Raw genomic sequence first — 19977 nt, 5'->3', positions numbered from 1 at the left:
TTTTCGCTTAATCCACGTAAATCTGCCATGAATGTCTTATCTATGACACCACACTTCCTTCATTATTTCTTCGAAATGTTCGCTTATTATTGTAGAGGAAAAGAATGTAATAAACCGAGGAAAAAATGTAGACTCCGCCTTCCACTCCAGTGACTCTGAAAAGACTCTCGCATCCGCTTTCGGCTGAAATTTTTGTGTAATTTTCACAAAAAATAACATTTAGAAATGTAACGATTTTATTTCTCTGTCTGTAATATTTTAAATCCCACGGAATTATATTGTGAAACACATATTTATTGTGTATTCAAAGCAATTATTGAAATAACCTATATTTTGGTGTTAATATTTATATTTGTTTGGAAGTATCGTGTTCTAGTGGTTTTCTTCCTTGACTTGAATCTAAACGATGCAAGTTCGAATTTAGCGGATACTATAAAAAACTATGTCAATTGTGCCGATGATCAGCGTAGATGGTAGATGTTTTATTTATTTTATGTTTTACATATACCAATATCATACATAATTACATAGTACAAAACTTACAATTGTACCTTTCAAGGCTTAGCAATGTAAACAAGAGAGGCAGAGATACATACTATACTAGAGTATTGTATCTTCTAGATGTACTTTGATACTAAAATATTATTATGAATTGGCTTTATTACGAAGCAATGATTTCAACAGTTTAACAAATTTACTATATTTATTTCCTTGTTTTATATATGAAGGCAATTTATTATACATTAAAACGGATATTGGGTAAAGCCCGGAGTTACATGTATAACACTAGGTTGGATATCAAATTTTGCAGGTGTAACGTGTTCCACTATTCCATTATCATTCAAAAAACATTCTCCAGTAGTAATAAGTAATACCTAAAGCAAACCAAATTCATTAGAGAGACGGTTGTAAACTGTCACATAGGATACCCAGTGAAATGAGCATGTCAAGTGTTGTATCGATCAAGACATCGACAGCTGAAAATGCGTCTGACTGCTCCATCTAAGATAGCAGTCGTGAAAGGAATCTATATGATATACCTACATTTTTATAGAACCTTTACGATTGATAAAATAATATAGAGTATAACCCTATATCTGTCAAAGTTTTGTTTAACCTCAAGCACGATTAATATAGTTTGGGGTTGCCATTTTTTTCTTTATAAAAAGTAATTTAACCTTTTCAAAGAGTTGAGTAAAATGTTTCAGTTTTATGACACGAAGTTTCGATTCCGGTTGAGGGGCAATAAAACTTTGTGGGTGGTTAAAATTTACGTCCGCAGGTGAGTTTTCTATGGCGTTCAGTTTCAACAGCTATCTTTTGTGTTATACGATATTCTTCTGTTATTAAAAAAAAAGTTTTCAACCATCTATAAGATGTGGTATGATTGCGGATATGACTGCATAGCTTTTGCCTTTCCCCTAAAGAGAACAAAAAAAATTCTTTGAATGATTATATGTATTTTTTGTAGCTTTTGTTTTTATTAACTTTATTCAATTCAGATAATTATATTTAATACTATTAAAGAATTAATGAACTAGATCAGCGACTTCGTACCCATATAACTTTTTTATTTGTAAACCGTTTGGAATAAACCGTGTACTACATTTCAAGTAAATCTTATCATAAGATTAGTCAAAATCGAACAAAGATCACTTTAACCATTACTGAGATTAGCGCGCTAAAACGCACAGACAAAAATTATAATAATTTTTTTTTTGGTTTTTTTTACTTTGATAAAGTCCATTTATAATATATATATACATACTATAATATTCCAATAATACTTTTTCCAGTATATCTTCCATATACAGGCAATATTAGTTTCATTTTTATTATATAAATTATATAGATACATATATAAGTAAGCATGCATATTTAGAGAGCATGCGATTCAGTTATATAAGGATTAAACATAAACTAGTAACCAAATTGAAGTGGCAACATTGCAAATCCTGTCTTATGAATAGGAATATGCCGAACTGGGTCGGCCTTACAATATCAATTTAGGCGGGATCAACCTGTATTTATGCGGGTAATGCAAATACAGACAGAATATTAATTAAAATACGAAATTAATAAGCTCCACGTCACATTTCGTACAAATAAACTTTTGAGTATTGTGAAGTCAACGCTATGTCTTTTTTATGTCACTGGAATAGCTCATAAACAACCGGCGCACATGATGGAAAATGGCAACCGTCTAGGTATATAATTGGACTTATTTTGGACTTCCGTAAAACATTTTTATTTATATTAGATTGCTTGATATAGATTAGAAAATTTTTAGTTAATTTTTTTTTTTAATATAGGGAAGTAGCTGTTTGGCTATAGGTACACTTAAAGTAAATAGTCGACATTTTACCATCGTGGATAACTGATCTTCTTGCTCATCCTATTATCTTCTACTGCTGCCCTGCCTAGCGCAGGCGGGAACATTCCATTAAATACTAAATAAAGTGGTTTAGTATGATATCAAAAGTAAAAAAGCATAAATGTCTATAATTTGTAACATTTATGGTAAGATTCGTTAATCGTATCACCAAATTTTAAAATCCAGTATATATATAGAATATACTTTATTTGTAGGATACAAGACAGGTACATATGATGGAATATCTTCTATCTAGGTACAATTAATTAGTATACTAACCTAACGTGTATTGAGACCGCCTTATTGTTAAAAGTATTTTTTTAAATACAACATTAGGATAACATATACAATTTCAAGAAATGATGGGTGACTATTTATTTGTTAATTTATACAATTTATCGCATTAGATACAGAAAAAGTATTAATTAAGAAAATACAATAAGCCATCTTTACGTAGAAAGTAAAAATATGAGAGAAAAATATATAGTGATGTAGTGCCATATATTTTTATTTGAATATAATAATATTGTATTAAATAAATTATCTACCAGTTGTATATTACCAATAATCGAAACAGATAACCAATACTTGATTTATACAGATATAATTGAAAACATGAAATTACACCTCTGTTACGGTATTAATTGGAATTGGCTCACAGGGTATAATTGAGTTTGAGTAATTTATATGATGATAATATGAAATAGATTTACTACGTTGGTTACGTACTTGATTATTTAGGAATTCATTATTGTGAGTGCGGTTTAGAATTTAATTTAATTTTATCCATTAGGTTATTGACACTAATGAAAAAAAATATTGCCAGTAAATTATTTTCCAGCGGTAGTGGTGACTAAGAAAGCGGGTAGACAGATTTGTCTGCCCGTAATAATTCTGATTATTCCGGAAATGCTCGTATAGAGTCAGATTTTCTCAGATGGTGAATATAAACAATCTCAGAATATCCGACACTTGGATACCCATATACCTGTTTTCCTAATCCATTTATTTCTTTGATATCAAAAATTTAGATTACCAGAGAGTTAATCAGACATTTAAATTGTCAAAGGTTTCGGTGTAAATCTAGTTCGATTTTCCAGACCTTTCAGCCCGTTTCCTATAGAAACTAATTCAGATCCAATTACAGTGAATTTCGCCGATTCGCACCTTTTCATGCTCTTTAATTACCATACAAGCAATATATAATATAACATTTCATGTTCAATGAAAGTATTGAAGTTGCGATCGATTGACATGGCATTTAAAAATCAGTTATATTAATTTGGTGCGAGATATTTACCTTGCCGTAACACAGTTTTTCGACTTTTTTTTCGAAAGGTAATTATTTTTTCAACCCTAAAAAACCTTGTTATTTTTAATTTATGTAATTAATAACATATGTTTTATACGTTAAAACTATTGTTAATTTTGTTTGAAATAAATTATTTTTAATCTAAATTACTGATATTATTACCAATAGAAACGATTTAATCTTGATTGTTCATAAATCAGATATAGAATTCAGACTCCACATTAAACCTGCAGATCTTCAAGTTAGGGCAGTAAATCACTAGGTTACGTCTCTTGTTAAAGACAATTCCTGAATCTTTCAGTAAGTAACAAAGTACATACTTCTCAGAATAGAGAGACAGCCATCATCAATAAAGTCTAGAAACTTTTAATGGGGCAAAAACTATTAACAAAGACAAACGATCTGATATATAGTAAGTAGTATATAACTGAGAGAGGTTTTCTGTGTATTCAATTATATTTGTAGTATTTACTAGCTCCGCCTGCGGCTTCGTACACGTGATACTTAGAATAACAATAGGTTATCTCAATATTTATATTTATAAGATAAAAGCCAACTAACTAAATAACTAACTATCACCGAAACCTTTATACAATACAATACATCAGTGAAAATTGCATTCAAATCTATTGTCGTTTCTTAGATTGAATACACTAACAATCAAAAGTTTTAAAAACTCTTTATGTACCTAGTAATATAAGTACAATATGTAAAAATTGTTATTTTATTAAATATTTATGTATAGATATCTAAACATAAATATTTAATAAAATAGCAATATTATAAAGAGAGAGAAAGAGCAGATTTTATTATAAAGAATTATAAAGAATGTAAATACCATACCAATGAACCGACTTACTAAATTATATAATTATTTTAAACGTATATTATTTCAAAGTTATGATTTTGGAAATTGAACCAATCCGCGAGATGTAACTAGTTTACTTCATGTCATTCGTTGTTTTAATACTTTGAGCTTAATTAAGTACAGCAATGAATAGCGCAAAACGTGGTAAATATGTAAATTTAATCTTATCAATGCAAAATGGCCGATTTGAGTGGATGTCAAATATTAATCCCAGTGGAGACAGGAGTTGTATTGGACATGTTACAGACGTTTATGGACATACCGAACGGCGAGTGCAGTGGCAGACTAGACTAAAATTACAAGAGGGCAAATGTTATATCAGATTGATTGTTCAGAATATATAAAGATAACTTTGACGGCGTCGATGGTTTAGCGGTGTAGCACACCGCATTACTTCCGATGATCGCGGGTTCAATTCCTCGCACTGCACAATAATTTGTATTCATGAGTACGATTGTTTGTATCGATCTTTGTATAATGTTTGTTTTCTATGATATGTATGTATTTACAAAATAAAATATCTATGTATTTGTATTAGTTATGTAGTGCCAATAACACAAGCTTCAGCTAGCTTTACTTGGGTCTAGATAGCGCTGTGTGAATTGTCATGAGATTATTATTATTATGGATTATTAACTTTATCAAAACTATAAGTGCTATATTGCTAATCGTATAAGTATTATAAGTTACGAATTATATACATAAATACAAAAGCCTCAAGGTGTTAAGTCCGCCGTATGCACCTTTATTTATGTATTTATGCATTATAGTTGTAATAAATAAATAAGCATATAAATTTAATAAAAAAATAAAGCACATTACCGAGAACTTATACCAATCTAAACATACACATGCATCCTTATACACTTATAACTTATCCGAGACAGAATCTTTATGTTTAAAATTATGTACCAGCCTGAAGCGGGCTTGTAGCGAAATTCCTCGGAAAATGAGCCAACTAAGTTCATAGATTGTACCTTAGAAGTTATAACATAGCTAGATTACATTGCTACTTACCTTATTATAGACTATTCGTAAGTCGTAATATTTTTGTTAATTAATATTGAAATATAGCAACTACGGTATAGTACAGATAATAACATACTTACCTTTAAAAATGATGCAAAAGTATTTAATGGCAAATATGTTTTGGAAGATTACCTGAAACAAAATAATTATAAATTATGATTTATTTCATATTGATATTTCTACTGTCTTAGACTATTTATTTTACTACTTTAAGTAGAGTTCTTATCAATAAAATGAGCATTAAATTTACTTCTTTAGTTGACTCGTACAAAATTTAAAGTTACTAGATAAAAAATATGTGCCGAACAAGTATAAAATCGATAAAGCAGCGGCAGCTTGTGTATCCGTAAGATCGTTTGCCATAAAAATTACCCTTAAATAATTAGGTTTTTAGTGGAATTGATCTTATAATATATTTTTTTTAAATACAGGTTGCACTTTTAAATAAATTATTAATATAAACAGTGAAAATATTGTTAGCCTAAAACAGCATGACACAGTGTTGTGCGGGTCACAGAAGTGGAAATAATAATTGTAAAAAGATACATATATATTAATGTTATTTTTAAGAGACACATAACTACTTTATAAACATAGAAATGAAACTTAAAAAAATGGAATCAGTCAATAAATGGGGAGTTTTCATTAAATTCGACAATGTCCAATTTCGAGTGAATTTCAGTTGAATTTAATTATTCCACCGCATTTCAGATACGGTTGAATGTAATCCCTTGTGGAAGCTTGTACGCTGTAATGGGAAAAAACGACGTAAAATGCAATGTATATGGTGTAATGTATTTATTGCCTTTTCATTCTGTCTCATTCTATGTGACATTAATGCGGTTGTATTATTTATCTTTTACGATATTTTTAGCGCATTGATTTTGTAAGGAAATTGTCCCAACATTGTTTGTCTCTATATTACAGGGTTCATGCATTTTGTAATTTAAGTAGACATAAAGATATTAAGGGATATGATTCTGTTTCATAATATTTACTACTAAAGGAAAATTTTAAAGTTAAAAGACTTTCGGCTGTGAGTTATTAGTAGCATTATTTTTTTAGTATACTAGCAACCCATCCCGGCTTCACACGGGTGCATTACGAATCTATGAATTTCTCGGCTTGTATTTTCTATAACACTCATGTATTATACATATAAACCTTCCTCTTAAATCACTCTATCTATTGCTGAAACTGCATTATAATCCGGTGCGTAATTTAAAAGACATCTGCTACGACTTTTTTATATTATGTAAAGAAGGAGAGCATACGATCATACAACTTATTAATGATGATTATCCTATCCACCAAATGGATTCGCTGTGTAGATGACATAGGGTAGATTTCCTCCATTTTATTAGGGCTACCGAATTCACCCCTATATTCGGAGATGCGTGGGTACACGCGCCTGCCCTCAGGGGTTATAAATTTCTAGATCTCTTCAACGTCAAACGGGGCAAAACTACTGAATGTAATTTGATGAAAATACTTCTGAACATACAGTAACTACACCTATTCATTAACCTAGATAAGAATTTAGCCTAACGAAATTATTAACAATCTTAACTATTTTCTTAGCACATTATCAGATATTCTTGATTGTATGCTGAATAAAATACAGTAAATAAAGTTTTATGTAGTCCTAACAAACCTCTCTAAAGTAGATTATAAGATATACACAAAATTTTACCATAAAAAAATATGAAAACGTATATGTTGTATTGCTGTCTAGTCAATATAGCACAATGACTTTCCGATAGTCGCGGGTTCGGGTACCGGACTATACAAATTATATCTATTTGTTTAGTCTTTTTTGTACATATATTAAGTCCATAATTACAAAAAAATTGCATATTTATCAGTCTATAAAGTTTGTGACTAGATAGCATCGTTTGAGTTGTTCCGGCTTATTTACATTAGAATAACATAAATTAAAAAAGTATTGATATTGCTATATTCCTGAAATATACGAGTAAACCTGCGGTCCTTCGCTAGTAAAGGCTATACAATTATAAAACTGCTCCAGTGCCATGTAAAGAATGTACATCCCCTTAACATTCCTTACTGAGGGACGGAATGGGGCGTTTAACCCGAAAATTGTTTCTTACATTTTATATATAGGCAATACCCGCTATTGTCTTTGAGAGGTTTTGTTTATAGCACATTGATAAGAAATTCTGGATCGGATGAATGATGAGTAGGAATTGGGGTCCTTAATGTCGGACAAATTATTCGCACTGTCAAACTGGGGATATTTTAGTATTGTAATAAAATATGTGTAAATTATTTGAATAGGATATGACTTTTATAGTTTAATGCTATAATACAATTTTCCTTAGAATTACAAAAAGCAATTAAAGCTTATAAATATTTAGTAATTCATTTTTGTCTACAAAATGTTTAGCGGTATATATATATCAAACCAGGAAAAAATACGGAACTTTAAATTGGAGCCTCGCGAAGTGCTTAATACTGTAATATCAATGTTCTAAAGAAATGATAAATGAAAATCTGAGAATAAAATATTTGTAATGTAGATGAAAGGAAGCATAGGTAGAATGTATTATTATTTTATTTGCACATTAAAGTGTAATATATACAGCGGATAAAATATTGGAGATTGCTCAAATAATTGCCACCGTGACCTTGCGTGGTTTGAATATCTAGAATATCATTACTACCGCAGATGTAGATTCAAATAGATGACGTAAATACATCATAACAGAATTATAGTTGGTATAATAATATGACCTACTTACACAGTATTAGCGATCACAAAAGCCATTAAGTAGTACAAAATTAAAAAATATTGATAGAATAACTTTAAAAATAGAACGTCTAATATCGCGAGACCCTTTTTTTCTTATTGTATAATAATATAGCCCTTTTGTGGTTCTGGAGGTATTACCTTGTCTTTGAGAAGTTTTATTTATTTAATATTTCTTCACCAATCGTCGCTGATATGCATGAACAGCACCACGGATATCACGTTATAATGTGATGCTCGTGCACCACACATGCGTTGCCATAACAAATGCCTAAGATGTCATACCTCATATTCTGTAACATCACTGCCTAATCTGCATCCGACGACCGAACTTATAAACAAAAGGGTTGCTTTTTCATCTAATTTAAAAAGTACATGTTTGCCGTATGACCAGACACATGAGCATCTGCAACAGAATTACTGTACAGGTATATAATATATATTGAATATTAAACAATTTTAAACAATTAAACAATAAATTATAAAAGATAACGACGAGGATGGGATTCGAACCCACGCGTGCAGAGCACATTGGATTAGCAGTCCAACGCCTTAACCTCTCGGCCACCTCGTCCTATGAAAAATATGTTGAAATTGTGGAAACCTAATTAATAAGTTTGCACAGATGTTTATTAACTTAAATAATTAATTCATTATTGTTAATTAATAATTCATATTGAGACGGTGTAAGATGTTCAGTATTTGTTTTGATAAGACATATTTATAAAGTAATAATGATACAGGTGTATAGGCGACGGCTACCACTTACCATCAGGTGATCAGTCAGCATGTTTGTCATTCTAATTACATAAAAAAGTATATATACGAGGAAACTTCATAGTGCCAGAAAAGTACTTCTGGAAAGAGATGAACTTTCAGCAGCTGGAAACGAAATGTGTGTATATAAAGTGTTACGTTTCACTACATACATCAAACAATGCCTCTTAGGCTATACCTTATCAGGGACATTACTACATGGAATAATGCCCTGACTACCCTATTAGCAGTAACAGTCATGACGATATATGTACCTACGCGGATGACTTTTTACAATCTGGTAAAGTAATATTCCATATAGTAATTTCCCTAACAAAATTTATTTAGGCTGTCCTTAGGGACCTTAAAAAGTTAATCAACATGAATAGGATGACAATTTAATTTAGAGCGATTCGTCTGTGTTATCAAACGCCACAAATATCTAGATCACAACGCAAATTTAATTAATACCGTCGCTGTACCCCGATTGATCTCCACCGTTGTATTGTATTATGCCATAGACTGCGTTGTGTGCCGGTTAACCACGCTATTTCAATTATACGGACATAATTATATATTCGGCAGATGACTGTCTGCGTATCATTTCAGATTTCGAGTACAGTCGACGAATAATGTACGTATAATTCTGTGTGTATGCAAGGAAATCTTAATAATATTATAAACGCGAAAGTTTGTAAATATTGATGTTTGTTACTCTTTCACGTAAAAAGTACTGAACGGATTTCGATGAAATTTTACAGTAATATAACCTATATTACTGTAAAATTTCATCGAAATCCGTGCATCAGAATAACATAAGGCTGTATTTAAAATTGAAAATTAACGCGGGTGAAACCGTGGGAGCTGCTAGTAGAAATAATATACAAATAAATTGTATAAGCGCTTTTGAATCGATTTTTTTATATTTAAATCGGAATGCAGATTCAACTAAGAAAAACCTTTAAACATATGTTATTCGTCCATACATTTTCAAAAATTCGTGGGAATTTGGTACTATTAAATAGATGTAATTTATGGGAGTAAAATATTACTTGTTGACAGCTTATGAATGATTCTTTTAGTAATCTCAATTGGTACTCTTTTATTACATTACACATTTGCATATTGTGTACATACAATTCACATTGTGAGCTTTTGGGGATGAATGTATTCATAAAGTTATTTTTAGGTTCTACTAAGGAATCTCGCTCCAGACACAATATTAAATAAATAGCCATTTAAGTAATCAAATAAATCTGTGATCAGAGAAATCCAGTCCCATAAGTATGTTTATTTATACAATATTTTTTATATTTAGTTTCAAAGTTTTCACAACAGTTTCATTTAATTTTAACAATCACTTCAAAATTATTAGTTATTGATAGGTATGGCCTAATCAGTATCTGGGTACTTGTCTCACTAACGTTCTGTATAATTAGTCTTTGTAATAATTGGCAATATTTCACTGAATTGAAAATTGAACTTAAAAAAGTTCACTTATTAAAGGTGGAATTAGAAACACGGCATGGCATATGTATATCTTTTCACACTTAATTTGAACTCTATAAAAAGTTATTAAAATCAAATATCCTAATTTTAACTATTGCATTGGTATTCCTACTCGAAACAAACCAATTTAAACAAGATTAGGATTAAGTTTCTCGTCCGAGGGTTCAGAATGTTTAATAGATTGTGTGTAAATTAACTGGCTGACCCTTACCTAACGGTTTCGTCTGTTGTTTATATTTATACCATTTCTAATAAATATATATTATTGTTATAGATATAGATATATTGATATAAATTTAACATACATGTAGTTTTTTTGACGTTAAAATTTATTCCGAACCGAACTAATTGAGAACGAAGTGAACAAAATGCAAATGGTTTGGTTCCCGATCGAATCGATTATATAATATTTGACAAGAAGTTGAATGTTAGTAGTCCTTAAAGGTTTATATACATGTGTTTAACAAAAGATGAGACCATTAGGGTCTACGTTATATAAAGTGAAACCTACGATCGTAAGTACTTGTAATATGAGTAAATTTACTATTTAGTACCATTTCATTTTTTTACTGTTGCTTAGGATTCTAAGCGTTTACCATGTAAAGACATGTTTTATCTATCGCCATCTCCATATAAGCCGTGATCAGGGCGTTATACTCCTAAATCTCATCTTCTAACTGAAATAAATCTTATAAAGTAACCTGATAGAGGTACCCACGTAGACGAGTTTGTGTATTTTGTACAATGAACGAAATAACAATTCGAAATTCCAACGTAGCATTGTCAGGTAAAACAAAAGCTCACACAAAAAGTGTGAACCAATCAGTTCTGAAAACGGAAGCAATTCCGATGGGCTCTTACGAAAAATCCACGTAGCGAAATCCAGTTAACGTCATCACTAATAAAGGATAGATAATATAGGTTGGAGGATCTTTTTTTATAAAATAGTAACTGGACTTGGGGACAGTATCGGAATGTTTTCTAAAAAAAAAATACTTTATCGGGTGGCGGCAGGTTGCGCGATAGCTTATGACGTGCCCTATCGCGTTTAATAAAGCTGTGCATTTCAGTGTACGGATTAAGTTATAAGTGATAGCGGTATGTGGTTATGTTGTATATTATTTCAATTAATTATTCATTATTACAGAAAATATTACAAAATACTAACTTCATTGTAATAACATTTTTATCATATTATGGAACTTAGATTGAGAGAAGAATAAATCAGCACATTAAAAGGTAAAAGATATACTCATTGAATAACAAAATGGTTAACAGATTAAATAGTTACAAGTTTCTTGCCCGTCATTTCTTGTAATCTGCGTTCCGAAGGAGTGGTAGAATAAAAAAAATATATTAATAATAATAATAATAATAATCTCAGGACAATTCACACAGCGCCATCTAGACCCAAGTTAAGCTAGCTAAAGCTTGTGTTATGGGTACTAGACAACTGATACAAATACATAGATTTTTTTTTTGTAAATACATACATAATATACATAACACCCAGACCGATACAAACAATCATACTCATGAATACAAATGTTTGTGCTGTGCAAGGAATCGAACCCACGACCATAGGTCGTAAAGCGGTGTGCTAGACCGCTATACCACCGGGGTCGTCCTTCATATCACTCTTCCAAAGTGAATGACTAAAGTGCTTATATTTGGTTTATCTGAATAAAGATTATTTCCATTTTTGTTACATAGACTGTTGACAAAATTTTAATTCCGAAACAAAACTTTAGAAGTATGTTGATAGTAATAATAAGATATTAATATTAGGTTATTAAATTACGTTAAATAGCTATATATAACATTGGCCCACTATTCAGTAAACCTTTAACTATGCTATAATATGTATTATTTTAAAAATATATTTATCGCTACTGCTTGTATGTTGGTCAACATAAGAAATACACTCGACCCGCGTCTGCTCAGCACCCTTCCGCTTTCAAAATCAATCAATATCAATAATGAAATCCAAGTACTTAAAGCGATGAATCAACTTTTCGACTTCGTAATCCATTTTCCAATGTTTTATATGAGAGCATTCTATTCCCTAATTTTATTAATAAATCATTTTGGATTGTTTTGACAGTTTTCAGTCGTCTTCGAAATAAATCTTTTTTTTCAGTATGTTTGTAAAGATAATTATTTCTGCATTTATAGTGTTTATTTCTACGCCTTGTCTCATTATATCATTGTCACGATTTAATGTCGGTTTTTGTGGAACAAATACATGTCTGTAACATTTATATCCGTTTTAATATTCTTCTTTTAAGTCCGTTGTAACCTAAGCATATTGAATAGTCCTGTCTTGCAATTTTCTTTATTTTTTAAATAATATTTTTGTGACATAGTAGTTAATAATTTTGTCTTAACGTCAGGCTGTATGAGTAAGAAACATCAAAATATTTATAAAACTTTAAATGTGAAACAATAATTGCAGATTATCTAATTTATTAGCTGAATTAGTGCCATTACAGAAATTTTCCATGAAATAGAATCAGTCACAATTGTGACAAAATACACAAAGAATTCATATTGTGTCGTATAAAGATACTTTTTTAACTCCCAAGAGTCGTTTGTGTGGCACTCCTAGTAGTGTAAATAAGTGGATTTGTCTTGCGAGTAAAATAATAAAGCAATGTCAACAATACATAAAACGATAACTAGGTTAGCGACACCGGAGAAAATTGCGGGAACAATAAAAACATTGGCGTAAACTAATTATCTTATAACTCACGTGTAATGTAATAGTCCTAGCGGCGACAGTGTTGCCAGGTGTGTGTTTTGTTTTCCAAGCTAATTTCGTCCAATATATAATTTCAGGTTTTGAAGAAAAATCTAGAGAATATTCTTTTATATTTCCATTGATTTGTGAAGCTGATGGCCTTTTTTGGACCGCTTGTTCCACAATTCTTATTAGTTTTAGCCATAAGAATTGAGTTCTTGTTTTTATAGGTCTACATATCAAAAACCCTATATAATTTGTTAGCTAAATTTTCACATGTGTTCCCCGAATTACTCCCAGATATTGGGGGAAACCTCCCAACGTGGCATCATTGAACGACGAATACGTAGGGCACTTATTTGTTCGCTGTAAGGCGACAAGTGTACATAGGTAATTTGATTTACGCTTGTATCTTTGAACATAAATAAGTATTTCTGCGTGCCGCCCTGATTTCGCCATTCATACGATGAATGGAGCAATTTAGCTTTGGGGGTCTATTTGACCTTTGCGATTGTGCGAACGGAAACTTTTGTAACCGAGCTTTGATACGGTTGAATGTTTGGAAGGTCCAATTGTGTTCGCCAAAAGATGCTCCTCAGCCTTTCTATTTCGCTTCTTCAAACAGGTTTTTTTCTTTTCATTACTTGGGACGGTTTGCTTGAATCAATTTTCAGTGATGAAACTCTAGCCTTTGTACATTTATATGTACGTCGGAGATTGTGAAGGTTTATGAGTTTATGAAAAAGATATTATCTTTGTTATATGATATTAGATATTGTAAGAAAAGGTATACCAAATGTCTTCTTTCCTAAACGAAAAACATTTTGCCGGCACCGTTATTCAATTCATTATGGTCCTTCAATATGTTTTTCTTTTATAGATTGTGGATAGTAATTTCTATGTTTCTTCTTATAAGTCTCTACTCATTGCTAATGATGACAAATAGTGTTTTTTTTTCTTGTGAAACTAATGAATATAATGAACAATATAATTTCTATTTTTTTTTCTGCTACCATTCCCGTCAATACTATGATGAGTAGGTACATACTCATTATAGTAAATATAAAACTTGACCTGCCCATATATTTTGTTAGGTACATTTAAATTCAATGTAAAATATATAAACGACGGTTTCCAACTATAAAGTAGGCCCTCAGCTTGATTAACTTTCCAGTTACATAATAAAAATAATAACAAAATATAATAAATTAATAACTGTTTTCTGTGGAACCCTGAAATCGATAATGGCAATGCTTGTACGAAATAAATTCACTACGTTGTATTGCATGAAGTAGGTATTTCGATCACGCGTTCGGATACTTCCACTAAGTATATTTTCCACTTTACGACATCATAAAGTCGCCCCCTTCCACCCCCATTAGCCGCCTACAGAGCAGACGATCCGAACTGAGCCTATCACTTTTTATACCGGTATAAAAGATCTAAAACAGTATTGTGAGGAACAAATCTGGTTGATTCCGTTTTCCGTTAGATACAAATGTACACTTATTTATTTTTATATATACAGCGTGTAACTGAATAAGACGGAAAACAGCAGAAATTTTGGAAACAGAATAATTCTGTTGATGAGATATGTACAAAAATTTAAGCCAGATGTTTCGAGCTTTCAAGTGATTGTATTAGATAAAAAATTACAATAATTATATTACAATTATACATTCATAATTTAACAGACACAGTTTTGGTAGCCTACAGCTCAGCCCCAAATTCTAAATTATGTTGTATATTACATTTACCTTCTAGGATATTACTCCTTCATATACTTCTCTGTACGAAAGCGTAGTGGTAAAGATTTCTAGGTAATATGCATATGAAATACAATGTACTGAAACTAAAATACATCAATGCAGTCATTAGCATGAGGCTATAAGTAGATACGCAAGTCCTCTCTCCACTAACAGCGCCTAAACCATTAACTTCAATAGGCGAATCACAAAATTACCACTAGTAAAGTATCCACTAGTTGTTGCTTACAAATCTAAATCCGTTTCAAAGACATTAAACAGAACTCGTCTAAAAATACGAAAACCTATGTAACAACAAAAATATAAAGCCGAATGCACACAGTTGAAAGTCATCAGCGGAAAGCGCAAGTGCACATAATTTTACGACGTCACGAAGTCTGTTTTACGAGCTGCGACAGTTTGCTTTTTAGTACACCGTCAGCGACTTATGAAAGGAAGTTATTAATGTATATTGCACTTATGTTTGGTTTACGGCGAGTTAGTTGGTTCACACTATATGGCCTGTTTAATGTTATTATCGTGGTATTATTCCAAATTAAAAACAACATTCACATACATATATTGTTTTCACCGAAGATATCGTCGTATTGTTTGATGACTTGTGTCCTCCGATACACGATGTATGGTTGTAATAACATATTATATTTTACCCCATGCTGAATTAGTTAGTTGTATAAACTATATTCTAGTTTAAAAATCATAGTAATTTTAGAGAATTATATTAGTAATATATCATTATGTTTCCAGCTTCATTCTTAGCGATTTGTGTTTACATATTGTAGTAGTATTCCCAAGCACCAGCCTCGCACGGTAGTTTATAGTTTTTTTTTTTTTTTTATAAAAATAAAAATTAGTTGTTGTATTGACTATTCCCTTACTACCTCCCACTACTTACCCGATAAGGTGGGATATTCTTGTTACTGCGCTCATTCTGTGTTTCCGTGTCGAAGCCTCCGCACGTCTACAATATACGAAGCTACTATCAACATGGGGAGAAGACGAAGGAACGAAGACAGCGAAGAAAACATTCAAACAAGAAAATTACAAGAGACTGTGAAAAAAGAAAAATCTTCGTGTAATTTATTCATCGGAGAGTGACACTGGGTATTCTCTGTCAACCAAAAAGGTGATGCGAGCTTACCATACTGGGTATTCTCTGTCAACCAAAAATGTGATGCGAGCTTACCACACTGGGTATTCTCTGTCAACCAAAAATATGATGCGAGCTTACCACACTGACTATTCTCCGTCAAGTAAAAATGTGATGCGAGTTTACCATACTGGGTATTCTCCGTCAAGTAAAAATGTGATGCGAGCTTACCATACTGGGTGTTCTCCGTCAAGTAAAAATGTGATGAGAGCTTACTATACTGGGTATTCTCCGTCTAGTAAAAATGTGATGCGAGGTTACCATACTGGGTATTCTGTGTCAAGTAAAAGTGTGATGTAAGCTTACCACATTGGTTATTCTCTGTCATTATCTAAATTCTATGTTTTATACTCTAAAACGACGAGATCGATTTTAATCCACAAAGCGTTAGTTCAGAACGACTATATAAACCAGAGCATCGGTCATTCGAGCCTGTTATTACCGTTGCACTCCAATCCTGTCATGACAACGATGTCTTCATCACCACAGTCAGGACCATCTGCACCACCACAAGAAAATATAGGTACAGAAGATGAGGTTATCTATGCCGCAGACATACTCGCCATTCTCGAGAACGCGCCAAATCAAAGACTAAATTTGGTAAAAACATCGGATAAAGAATGTTGCATCGAGATGAAAGGAAATATTGGAGAAGGGCCTCCCAAAGGAAGCTCGTGACGATGTTCTAAAAAATACTTGATACCTGCTAATTGCAGTCTAACATCTAAAGAAACCTCTCTCAAAAAAAAATATATATATATATTAAAACCTATAAACAATGAGAGTCGTTTGTTGTGCGACAGCTACAATTTAGAAACAAAAATCCGTTGTAATTGCATCTGTTAATAGTGGGCTACATATTAATAAAGATACATTGATGATACTTCTGCTAATAGTTACGTGTCTGGAGAGAACATCACAAAAAAAAAAAAAATATTTTTTTTTGAAGGTACCTCAAACAATCAAGCTGCCATGAGAGAAAAAATCTAAATAAACGTTTTAGTATGAAAAACTTCATTAATAAAGATCATAGATTCAAAAACAAGTTAAACTTCAGAGCCCTGCATCTGAAGACATCCAACAGGGCTTATGCAATGCAACCGAAGCCACCACCGCGATCCGTAGCCAGCAGGCGCAGGCGCAGGAGCAGGATCCTCACGAGGTTCACTATGCATCCCGTTTGAAATATTTCGTGCCACGGTGGAGTGAGAACAGTTAAAACGAGACATTGCTTGTCTGGTGTGCCGGCTATACAATAACGTTATACTCCGTACCGACACAAAACCTCCAAGTGTCTACCCAAAAACACTAGAGGAATCGATAGATTTCAGTGATGCTATATACAGAACCTTTTATAAAATAATGTAATCTCAGAGTGCTGGCATGAACCAAACCAATTTATATCCAGCGTAGTTATATCATAAAAACAGATTTATTCTAAATTTAAAAACATTAAAGAGATTTATAACAACCACACGCTTTTAGTTGGAAGACTATAGAATTTCCTTAAAATTAGTGATGGCATCCGTATGATATCATAGCATCCGTTGATATAAGTATCTGCTTTAAATTAATATTGTACAATCACGAAGAAAGTATTTACGCTTCAAATATGTCGAATTATATGCCACCGTGTAGAACTAACTTGCATAAAATTAACTCACAGTTCAGCTCCATACAAATATATAATAAAATACCACAGGTAATTCGAGAGATGCCGTTAAATAGATTTAAAAAAGAATTACACCAATGGCTCGTTAAAAATGCTGTTACTCTTTGCGGGAATTGACCTGACATCAGATATTATTATTTATAATGTAATTTAATTGTAAAAGTAATTGTTATGAATTGTAATTTGCATGCCCCCTGAATATGAGGCGAACATTTATACTGTTGTTGTAAATGTTGAAGCAAATAAATTATCTATCTATCTATCAATTCAATTGATTACTATTTGGCCTGTGTACAGCCCCATACATATTTACCGAGATTTTGTTATGTAATATAATACCAGTTATGTAATATTTAAGTTCCAGAACGTTAATGTCTGTAATTTACTTGTTTTGGCCGTTCATATGCTGAATGTTATTCTAATGTCAAATGATAATAATAATAAAATAAACAAATAATAATAATAGAATAAATAATGGTAATAATATAAAATTAAGAAATAATAATAATAATACAATGAGCTTGCACCCATCTCTGGCGCTCTTCAAAAACGCAAACGATGGACACTTGAAATGAATTTGTTCATATTGCGAACTTACCTTCAACTCACTGCATTAGACACTGACACAAAAAACTACTTGGAACCTTTACATCTAAAGTTTATTGAAAAATACCCTAATATGCATGTCAGTCGAACTCATGCCGCATGGTTAGAAAGTTTCTACAGACAGATTAGGCCTACATTTGTATTATGGTATATCCACCTGAAATAGAACATTGTTATGTACTTGGCTTAGGCCCGTACATACCAAGATTACCGATGAAAGTCGAGAAAAAATATATAATAATACTAATAAAAAAAAAAAATCTTATACCTACCCATCACTCCGTGTGAATTCCTTGGATTTATTTTTGACTTAAGACGAAAAATACAATTAATGAAAACAAGATATCAATTTCTCATAAATGCAAACAGAGTTAAAATTGGTGAATGAATGTTTCATCCACCATAAACTTCCACTTCGATTCAATAATTTTCTGATCTCTAATTGCAAAATAATTTAGTGTAGACATACTTTCTGACACGTCAGGTACCGGTTGGGGAGTGTTCTGTGGCAATAAAAAATCGAATGGGTATTCGAAAGATAACAAACGTTTACTACACATTATAAAATAAGAAATTTATTATTTGGTTTAAAATTATATGCATCGGATTATCCAATTGTGAGGTATTACTTAGAATAGATAATGTAAAATGTGCAACACCTGAGGGTGTTTGGTGTGTCTTAAATTACAAATACAAAACAAATCTTCCAATTGCATGAGAAGCGTAAAATAATTAATATTAACATTATTATTTATATTAACACTACAATTTTTGAACTGAGTAGAAGTTAGCCGATTGTTGCTTTTAGAAATACAGGATAAATTAGTGATTTTATTGATTTGCAAGTTGTCACAAAGTGAAGCATGGATGTAAAGTCATATGAAAAAAAAAAAAAAAGAAAATCCAGAAGCATTTGCAGTTGATGCATTTTCAATTTCTTGGTAAAAATACTCATTTTTTTTTTGCTATTTCTATTTTCCACCATTTGTATTAATTCGGAAACTGATTCTAGAAATAATAAATGCCAAAGCAGAAGATTTCTACTATAAGAGTCGTACTATAATACTAGATAATAATATACTGGAGCCATGGTTTACATTTCACAAATCTCCTTTCAAACGATCCCATAATCTACGCTGCAGTCTGTAAATGGTAGCCGCGAGAATGTCATGAAGGTTTAATTAAAAGGTCCTTATCATCAAGATATGTAAAGATAACGCTTGCAAGAAAACACATAAGGACCTCAAAGCCTAACAGTTTCAACCTATGTTAAAATCGTGTTTCTACAATGAAAAGGTCGAAATTTATCCTGCAAGATGTGTTTGAGTGCATATCTAAACAAAACACACAGTTAATGAAAATCTAATTGTAATAATTTATTCATTAGTCATAAAAAACCTCATAACAATGTTTCTTGTTAACGGA

The 19977-nt window shown here is 31.6% G+C and overlaps 1 protein-coding gene and 1 non-coding gene across 3 annotated transcripts in view; both read right to left on the bottom strand.

Moving 5' to 3' along the window:
- The window catches only part of LOC131842237 (brain tumor protein), a 459207-nt gene that overhangs the window by 245118 nt on the left and 194112 nt on the right, over window positions 1–19977 (bottom strand). The gene's annotated exons all lie outside the window — the stretch shown is intronic.
- On the bottom strand, window positions 8846–8927 carry Trnas-gcu (transfer RNA serine (anticodon GCU)). Its single transcript has one exon. It is a non-coding gene; the product is annotated as a tRNA-Ser (tRNA).

This window comes from Achroia grisella, unplaced genomic scaffold (genome assembly GCF_030625045.1).
Source record: "Achroia grisella isolate CSIRO2021 unplaced genomic scaffold, CSIRO_AGI_Agris_v1 utg215, whole genome shotgun sequence".
Lineage (NCBI taxonomy): Eukaryota > Metazoa > Arthropoda > Insecta > Lepidoptera > Pyralidae > Achroia > Achroia grisella.
Note: the sequence above shows the minus strand (reverse complement) of the source record. Positions and strands in the feature narration are given on the sequence as shown.